At 50.0% G+C, this 9323-nt stretch overlaps 1 protein-coding gene across 2 annotated transcripts in view; it reads left to right on the top strand.

Moving 5' to 3' along the window:
- The first annotated feature begins 568 nt into the window (after nucleotides 1-568).
- The window catches only part of CD36 (CD36 molecule), a 171728-nt gene continuing 162973 nt past the window's right edge, over nucleotides 569-9323 (top strand). The window contains exons 1-2 of one of the 2 annotated variants that reach the window (XM_060244662.1): nucleotides 608-675; nucleotides 1926-1978. The gene's annotated coding sequence lies outside the window, so the exon portion shown is untranslated. Of the gene's footprint in view, nucleotides 676-1925; nucleotides 1979-9323 lie in introns of both variants that reach the window. The other variant, XM_060244663.1, reaches the window with a different exon arrangement.

Below are 9323 nucleotides of genomic sequence, written 5' to 3'. Positions count from 1 at the left end.
TGTTCAGCACTGTCCTTTTCAATTTTACAATCTACATTTTAGTAGAATTACTTCATATCATATATGTACATCACATCCAGACTCAAACTCTCAGTTGGCTTTTGCATCTAGAATGAGTTGCAGAAATAGGTAATGTGGCTTCTTCTACTCATGTGCACATGAGGTGACCTCCTGCTGCATCAGACTACTGGTCTATCAAGGTCAATATTGTCTACTCTGACTGGCAGCACCTCTCCAGGGTCTCAGGTCTCTCATATCATTTACTACGTGATCCCTCTAACTGGGAGTGCCAGGGATCAAATTTTGGACCTTTTCCATGCAAGGCAAAAGCTCTACCACAGAATCTTTCCTTCTCCTGTTTTTTTTTGCCGTAGGCCTTGGAGTCTCCCTTTAGAGTCTGAACACAACAGTCTTATATGGGGTCAAAAGTGCTGGATTAGCATTTTTTATAATGCTTCAAACAGGGTTGTAGTTAAGTTGCTACAGAGCTAGATCTTTATGCAGCCATCAGTCTGCTATTCTTAGTAATTGTAATTAAGTTTATGGGTAAGTTAATTAGCCTTTTACTCAGCTGGGTAGGATAAATACATGAGAGGCTGTTACTAGAGGAGATCATGGTGAGGAAGATCTAGATGTAAGATATGAATTATTGGCTTAGAAACAGGTTTGAAAAAGGTAGGTAGAAAAAATACAAGATCTAAAGGAGTTTTAGGCTACTTAATTAGAGATGCTAAGGTTTGTATTTTATAGGCATTGTTACATAACCATGTGCTTTTTAGAACAGTTAGTTTCTCTTCTGATGGGGTTCTTGTGATATTAAAATGGGGAAGAGAGAACAACCTGTACTGATCTGAGCTCCTTTGAGGAAGGGTGGAATCAAAACGTACTAGGTTGCGGAATAGGATTGCCAGGTATCTAGCTTAAGAGAACCAGGTAGCAGGTGATGTGAAATATCTCTGCCTGAAACTCTGGAGACCTGTGCCAGAATAGACAATGCTAACCTTGAAAGGACAAGAATCTGACCTTTGGTACAAGGAGCTTCTTTTGTTCTTCATGCAAACGGTAGTCCATAGCAATGGAGTAGGTACCTCAAAATAGGGGCTTAGCTGTTTGAAAAAAATCTGTTTTAGGACCAGGGCTTTTCTTGTAGCAGAAACTCCTTTGCATATTAGGCTATGCACCCCTAATGTAGCCAGTTGTTTCAGAGTGTACAGGGCGTACTGTAAGGAGCATTGGCTATATCAAGGGTGTGTGGCCTAAAATGCAAATGAGTTCCTGCTACAAAAAAGCCCTGATTAAGACTCAGATATTTTGTTTCACTTTGGGAGAGGTGATTTGGAAGTGAGGGAAGTGGGAGGGAGCCTTTTCCCACCTGCTATTTACCTGTTCCAAATTTGCTCATGCCTGGGAATTTTTCCCCTTAGTCTTTCAGAGGCAAGGAATCCTTGTGGTGATCTAGTTGTTAAGGGCAGCAACTTACAACTGAATAATTACAGCCAACAAAGATGGATGTGTTCTCTACTCTGAACTTCCTCCTCTTGAAACTGCTCTTTATGTACTGGGACTCTTGCCTACACATATGCTTACAGTGTATAGTTTCCCTCTTAGAACTTCCAGCTGATCCTCTCTGAAAAATCCTCACCACACATTATGATTTGCAAGCATGAGAGGAATCTCTAATCATGGGGTCTCTGGGGATTTGTAGAACCAACATGTGGGAGGAGGAATGTTATGCTTGAACTCCTCTCTCTTTTAATTGAGGCAGCACTATTTACTGATACAGTCACGGGAGGTAAATTGCTTCATCTTGTAACAGGCTTAATAAAAACCCTTATGTAATGTTCCTGTTAAAGTGGCTTTATGTGGTACATGCTGACTATCAATATAATTGCATATTAAATTAAATGTTTATACACACACATTAGGAATAAGGCTGGTTGTGAAGAAAAATACAATGGACTCTAGAAGGAAGCTCCAGGTGAGTGCCCCACCCATCCTTGCTATCTTCCCATCTACTCAAGTGAAGGCATTCACTCTCCATCCCACACACACAACACACCTCAAGAAGAGTGGATCACTGCCATCTGGAGAGCAGTTGTAATTCTGAGTGCTCTCCAGCTGTCACCTGGAGATTGGCAACAGTGGTTCCCCTGAAAGAAATGGCATTGCACCTGTCTGAGATCCCATCCCTCCTCAAACCTCACCCTCTCCAGGCCCCACCACTTAAAGCCTAACCTGAAGTTGGCAACCCTATCTCTTTCCCTTTATCTGCGCCTCTGACTTCAGCTTTCCGTCACCTTCCCCCTCCCTGCAGCTATTATATAGGAATCATAGAGTTGTAAGGGACCTCTAGAGTCGTCTAGTCCAACCCCCTGCACAATGCAGGAAACTCACAAACACTTCCCACTAAATTTACATGATCTTCATTGCTGCCAGATGGCCATCTAGCCTCTGTTCAAAAACCTTCAAGGAAGGAGAACCCACCACCTCCCGAGGAAGCCTGTTCCACTGAGGAATTGCTCTAACGGTCAGGAAGTTCTTCCTAATGTTGAGCTGGAAACTCTTTTGATTTAATTTCAACACATTGTTTTCTGGTCCTATCTTCTGGGGCCACAGAAAACAATTCCACACCATTTTCTATATGACAGCCCTTCAAGTACTTGAAGATGGTGATCATATCATCTCTCAGCCGCCTCCTCTCCAGGCTAAGCATCCCCAGCTCCTTCAACTTTTCTTCTTAGGACTTGGTCTCCAGACCCCTCACCATCTTTGTCGCCCTCCTCTGGACCCATTCCAGCTTGTCTATATCCTTCTTAAAATGTGGTGCCCAAAACTGAACACAGTACTCCAGGTGAGGTCTTACCAGAGCAGAGTAAAGCGATACCATCACATCACGTGATCTGGACACTATACTTCTGTTGATACAGCCCAAAAGAAAAGGACAGTCTTTCTCCATGGGGGGGGGGGGAGGCAGCTTACATCATTTTCCTCTCCCCTCCCCCTCTGATCTGAATAACAACCCTGTGAGGCAGGTTAGGCTGGAATTCTGTAACTAGTCCAAAGTCTTCCCACCCACCCAAGTGAAGGCATTCACTCCCCACCCCACCTCAAGCGGAGCTGATCTCTGCCATTCTGAGTGATCTCCAGGCTTCCAGGTGTGAGGAAGGGGAGGGCCTTAGACAAGGCCATCCTCCAAACCAGTCATTTCCTCCTGAGGAACCATTGTTGCCCATCTCCAGGTGAGGCCTGGAGATCACTCAGAATGGCAGAGATCAGCTCCCCTTGAGGTGGGGTGGGGAGTGAATGCCTTCACTTGGGTGAGAAGATAGCAAGAATGGGAGGGCACTCGCCCAGAGGCCTTTAGTGATACCTTTCCAGATTGGTGGGAAATTCCTGGAGATTTGAAGAGTGGAGCCTGGAGAGGATTGGGTGTGAGGAAGGGCGGGGACTCAGACAAGGCCACCCTCCAAACCAGTCATTTCCTCCTGAGGAACCATTGTTGCCAGTCTCCAGGCGAGGCAACAATGGTTCCTCAGGAGGAAATGGCTGGTTTGGAATTTTCCAACCTGGAGTTGGCAACCCTATTTCCTTCTCAGCCAACCATCCTGGGATGAGGCTGAGGGGAGGAGGGAGACAGGGAGTGAGGAAAGAGGCAGGAAAGAAAGGAAATATGTTCCCTGGCTTATATTGGCAGGCCGTCCGTGTGGGCCATTGATAGGGTGGAAAAGGTTTGTTGCTGGTGGTGGCCATGACACCTTTGTGTGGCTGCAGTACAGCAGCAGTCCTTTCTGAGGCCAGTTGACAGAGAGGACACAGAGAAGAGTGGGATATGTGTTTCTCTCTGAGGTAAGACTGCTTTTGGCAGTTTGTTGAACATTCTTGGGCCTGAGTAGGTGGGGGCAAGGAGTCTACCAGTGGGAGGCGAAAGACTCTGACTGAGCTGTGATCAGGTAATGGTTTCTGGAGTGCCTTGCTGTCTTTCCACCCACCCAAGTGAAAGCATTAATTCCCCGCCCCCGCCCCCCATGCACACATACCTCTACATGGGAAAAAGACAGTCTTTCTTCAAGGGGGAGGGAGCCAAGCACCTGGAGGTTCCCTGAGAGGAAATGGCTGATAGCATCAAGCAGCTGACACTGTGAGGAAAGCCATTGCAAGCCTCCCTTTTGCTCCCTCTGAAGTGACTCCTCCCTGCTGTGAATGAACATTCCTTTTCAGTTGAAGAGATGTTGACTGCTACTGTTTGTGTGGATTAAAGGGAGGAAGGTAGACAGACAGAATGAAACAAAAAGACTGAAAGATAGAGATACAGAGAAGAATGAGAGAAAGAATAGAAGGGGGAGATAGAAAAAAGAGGGGGAGAAAGGAGTGAGAGAAAGAAAAATGAGAAGGAAGATTGACAGGGCCCTGAGGAGAGGCAGTAGTAATCAGTAAGCTCCCAGCTAGGGTTGCCAAGTCCAATTCAATAAATATCTGGGGACTTTGGGGGTGGAGCCAGGATATATAATGCTCCCCTTTACTTAGCCTCAGAGAGTACTCTGAGTCAGGAATGAAGAATACTTCAGTACAAAGGATCTGGCCACTGAAGCACTCTGTAGAGAGAACTACAGCATCTGTCAGAACTGGAAGAACTTCAATCGAGGCCCAAGACTTCGTTACAACAGTATAGGCGTTTATTGAGAACTACAATGCTGAAGGCACAGAATAACACTGATAACGAAGTTAGCATTGGTTACATTTTATGCGGTTGTGGCAACAACAATAAAACGATCTTTCACACGGCCAGAGACAACTGTCTGTTTCCCAGGGTCTGTTATCAGCGAGGGAGGATGGAGTCCTGCTGAGATGTCCTGGCCGGCTGGCTTCAAAGGGCACCTGCAGATGTTGACCAGAGGCTATCTGCCACCCTTCAGTGATCACAGTTTGTTTGAAATGCATATGAATTTGGTTAGTGGCCTAGCGCAGAGCACATTGGGTTAGTATCTGGTTACAACATGGAGTCAGTTAGGCTAACAGCATATAGGAAAGTTACAAGTTCTGACAAACTGCCCCTCTAAGCTCTTCGCCTTGGGCTTGTGTGGGTACAGTAGATGGAATCTCTTAAGCAGCCGCGGGGCTGATACATCACTGGCTTTGACCCACTCGTCACAGCTCGGGGGAAAGTACTTCCACCGTATTAGGTAGTATAGCACCCCCTGCTTGACCCTGGAGTCTAGGATCTCCTGCACCTCATGGTGGCTCTGGCCCTTCACTCGCGTAGGAGGTGGCTCTGGAGGACGAGGGTGCCAGGATGTAGCTCCAGGATCTTTGCGAAGAAGGCTGCAATGAAAAAGAGGGTGGATCTTACTCAATAGCTTGGGCAGTTCTAGTTCCACGGTTACTTTATTAATGACTCGCTTTATCTTAAATGGGCCCAAATATTTGTAGGCTAGTTTCTGGCAGGCCTGAGGTAGGGGGAGTTTTTTTGTTGACAGGAACACCTTTTCCCCTTCTTTAAACTCCCACTGGGGGGAGTGTTTCTGATCAAATTGCCGTTTGTACTCTTCCTTGGCCTTTTCCAGGTTTTCCTGGATCACCTCCCACCCTTGGCGGACTCCCTCCCACCATTGTTGACATGAGGTTTGCTCAGGGGCCCCAGCTGGCAAGGGGAGGTGGGGGAAGGGCTTGCCTTCATATCCATTGACTATTTGGAATGGAGAGGTTTTTGTGGAACTGTGCAAGCTGTTATTGTACCCATACTCGGCGAATGCCAAGAGTTCCACCCAGTTTGACTGTTGATAGTTGACGTAGCACCTAGGTACTGTTCTAAAAGCCCGTTCACCCTCTCCGTTTGGCCGTCCGTTTGCGGGTGATAGGCGGAGCTAAGCCCCTGCTCTATTCCCGCGGTTTTGCAGAACTCCTGCCAGAAGTTGGCAATGAACTGTGGCCCGCGGTCACTAATTACCTTATCCGGGAAGGAGTGGAGGCGGACCACGTGATTGAAAAACAAATAGGCCAATTTCTTGGCTGTGGGCAATTGCTTGCAAGGGATGAAGTGGGCTTGTTTCGAGAAAGTGTCCACCACCACTAGGATCACTGTCTTCCCCTGGGAGGGGGGCAGTTCTACTATGAAGTCCATCGACACCACTGCCCATGGCTTGGTCGCGGTTGGTAGTGGAATCAGATGGCCTGGTGGTTCCCCCCCCTCCGCTTGGTCATGATGCATGTCGGGCAGGAGTTTACAAATTCTGATACATCTCTTTTTAGGTGTGGCCACCAGAATTGCCGGGTGACCAGGTTGAGCGTTTTTACATAGCCAAAGTGCCCCGCTAGGCGGCTGGAGTGGCACTGCGTTAAGACCTCACTTCGTAGGCTCTTTGGCACATAAATCTTCCCGTTGTAATACCAGAGCCCTCCTTCCCCCTTCTCAACGCCTTCAGGCCTCTCCCCTCCCTCCGCCTCCATTTCGGCCGTGAAGCGCTCTTTTTCTTTTGGCTCTGGGGTCCCTGTCTTTTCCCCCGATCGGGTGGTGATTCTGCCCGCCACTTGGGTGGGGGGAAATGAGGGAGTCTATTACTTCCTCCCTTTGGCTGTCATGTTGGGGCATGCGTGAGAGCGCATCAGCCAAGAAGTTCTTAGTGCCGGGGATGTGCTTCAGCACAAAATCGAATTTGGCGAAAAACCCTGCCCACCGTATTTGCTTGGAGGTCAGTTTGCGACGGCCGGTTAGCGCCTCGAGGTTTTTGTGATCTGTCCAAATTTCAAACGGGACCCGGGCTCCCTCTAGCCATGACCGCCATGTTTTTAGAGCGAACGTGACTGCAAAGGCTTCTTTGTCCCACACTGACCAATTCCTCTGTTCGTTTGAGAACTTGTGAGAAATATACGCGCAGGGTCTGAGCCCCCCCTCGTCGTCCCGCTGCATCAATATTGCCCCCACTGCGACATCGGAGGTGTCGCATTGTACCACGAACGGTTTTAGCTCATTGGGGTGGGCTAGTACTGGTTCGCTTGTGAACAGTCTTTTCAATTCATCAAACGCGCTTTGGCACTCAGGTGACCAGGGAAGGCGCGCCCTGGGTTTTTTCGCTTCCTCCCCCTTCCCTTTTGTTTTGAGGAGCTCTGTGAGGGGTAGCATGACCCGGGCGAACCCCTTGATGAACCCGCGGTAAAAATTTGCGAATCCGAGGAAAGATTGTAGCTGCCATCGGGTTCGGGGTGGCTCCCAGTCTAGCACTGCCTGGATTTTCGTGGGGTCCATCGCTAGCCCTTCCCCCGACACTCTGAAGCCGTTTTGTGGAACTCACACTTGGTTAACTTAGCATACAGCTTGTTCTGATACAAGGTGGTCAACACTTTTCTAACCAACGGTACATGTGATTCGAGGTCTTTAGAGTAAATAATGATGTCATCCAGGTACACCACCACCCCCTTATACAAATATTCTCTCAACACTTCATTGATAAAGTTCATAAACACTCCCAGTGCCCCTTGTAACCCAAACGGCATCACCAGATATTCCAACTGTCCCATCGGCGTGTTGAACGCCGTTTTCCACTCGTCTCCCTCCTTGATTCGGACTCGAAAGTATGCATTGCGGAGGTCGAGCTTGGTAAAGATTTTGCCCTCTGCCACCGTGCTTAAGAAGTCTTTTATCAGCGGGATCGGGTAGGCATTTGACATGGAAATCCCGTTTATCCCGCGAAAATCTGTGCAAAGTCTCAAACTGCCATCCTTCTTCTTGCGGAATAGGACGGGGGCAGCATGGGGGGCCGTGGTGGGGCGGATGAACCCCCGTTTCAGATTTTTGTCTATGAACTTTTTCAGTTCCGCTTTTTCCGCCCAGCCCATCGAGTAGAGCTTAGCTTTCGGTAGCTTCTGCCCTGGTATTAGTTCGATGGCGCAGTCAGTTGGACAGTGGGGGGGCAGTTCGTCCGCCTCCTGCTCGCTAAAAGCCCTTCTCAAATATTGGTATTCCTTGGGGATCGATTTCACCTCTATGGTCAGGCACAGCCGTTCATTCTGGGGCGGTGCCTTAGGACCCCACTCTTTCAGCCAGTGGTGGTGTTCGCACCGCCAGTTCGGGAAACGCACGATCTGTGCCTCCCACTGTATATCTGGCTGGTGCCTCGCTAGCCAGCCAGCCCCCACTACCACATCAAATGAGGAGGAGGGGGCTATCACAAATGTCTCGATCCCCCAGTGGTCCTCGGTCCCTACTGGTACCGCTTGGGTCTCCTCGGTGCAAGGCTCCCCTCTCATCACTGACCTGTCCATCTGTTCGAACTGGATCGGGTGGGGCAGGGGGGACCTGGCTAGTCCGAGGGCCTCCACGAGGCGGGGGGTGATGATATCCCTAGTGCACCCTGAGTCTATTAGGGCCCGGGTGTGCATAAATCGCTTTAAGATGGGGTTCAACAAAGTCACGGCCATAAATAACAGTTCCCCGGTAACTCTCACCGTCATTGGTGCCGGTGCTTCTCGGACCTGCTTTGCGGCACCTATTAAAGCAGGTCGCTGTTGTTTCCCGCCAACTCGGGGTCCCACGACTGCTCGCTCGATTCTGCGACGGTTATAATTTCCTCATCAATCGCCATGGATGTGGCGACGGTGCCCCGACTGGGCTCTTTGGCTCGCCCTCCCCCCTTCTTCGGAGTGCCCGCGAACGGTTTTGGTGGCGGGGTGGCGAGCGGCGGCTTCTCGGGGCAGTTTGCGGCTAAGTGTCCCGGGTCCCCGCACCTGAAGCATCTTCTGCCGGCCCCGGCTGGGGTGGAAGTCGGGGGTGGTTTCTTCCCTTCTGGCCTGGGCGCCGGGGGACCCGGCTTCCCTCCTCTTCCCCAGTTGTTGCTGGCGGCGCATTCCCACATGCTGCAGGTTCGTCTCCACTTCCCCCGCTAGCTGGATCCAGCCCACCAGGGTATTGGGCCTTCCCTGGTGGTAACATCTGTCGAGTATGTTCGCGTTCAAGCCATTCTTGAACGCCGTGTACTTAATCAATTCGCTCCAGCCCCTCACAGCCGCGCAGTGGGTCATGAATTCGGTGGCGTACTCCCTGGTGGTGTGGTTCCCCTGCTCGATCCTCTGGAGGGCTTCGATGGCTTTTTTCTCCCTCAGGGGGTCCCCGTACTGCCGTAGCATCGCCTGGAGGAACTCCGCTACTGTGGCCAGCTCGGGCTTCCGCCCGGTGTACAGCCCCACGTACCATTTTCTCGCGGCTCCCTTGAGCTTGGACGCGATGTGGTCTACTCGGCTTGCTTCCGTCGGGTAGCTCGCGCCCCAATGGGTGAAAAAGTTGTTACACTGGATGGTGAAGTACTCCACCTCGTCTCCGTCCCCATCGAACG

The sequence above is a fragment of the Heteronotia binoei genome, chromosome 8 (genome assembly GCF_032191835.1).
Source record: "Heteronotia binoei isolate CCM8104 ecotype False Entrance Well chromosome 8, APGP_CSIRO_Hbin_v1, whole genome shotgun sequence".
NCBI classification, from domain to species: Eukaryota; Metazoa; Chordata; class Lepidosauria; order Squamata; family Gekkonidae; genus Heteronotia; species Heteronotia binoei.
The sequence above is the reverse complement of the archived record's forward strand: the minus strand, read 5'-3'. Positions and strand labels throughout refer to the sequence as shown.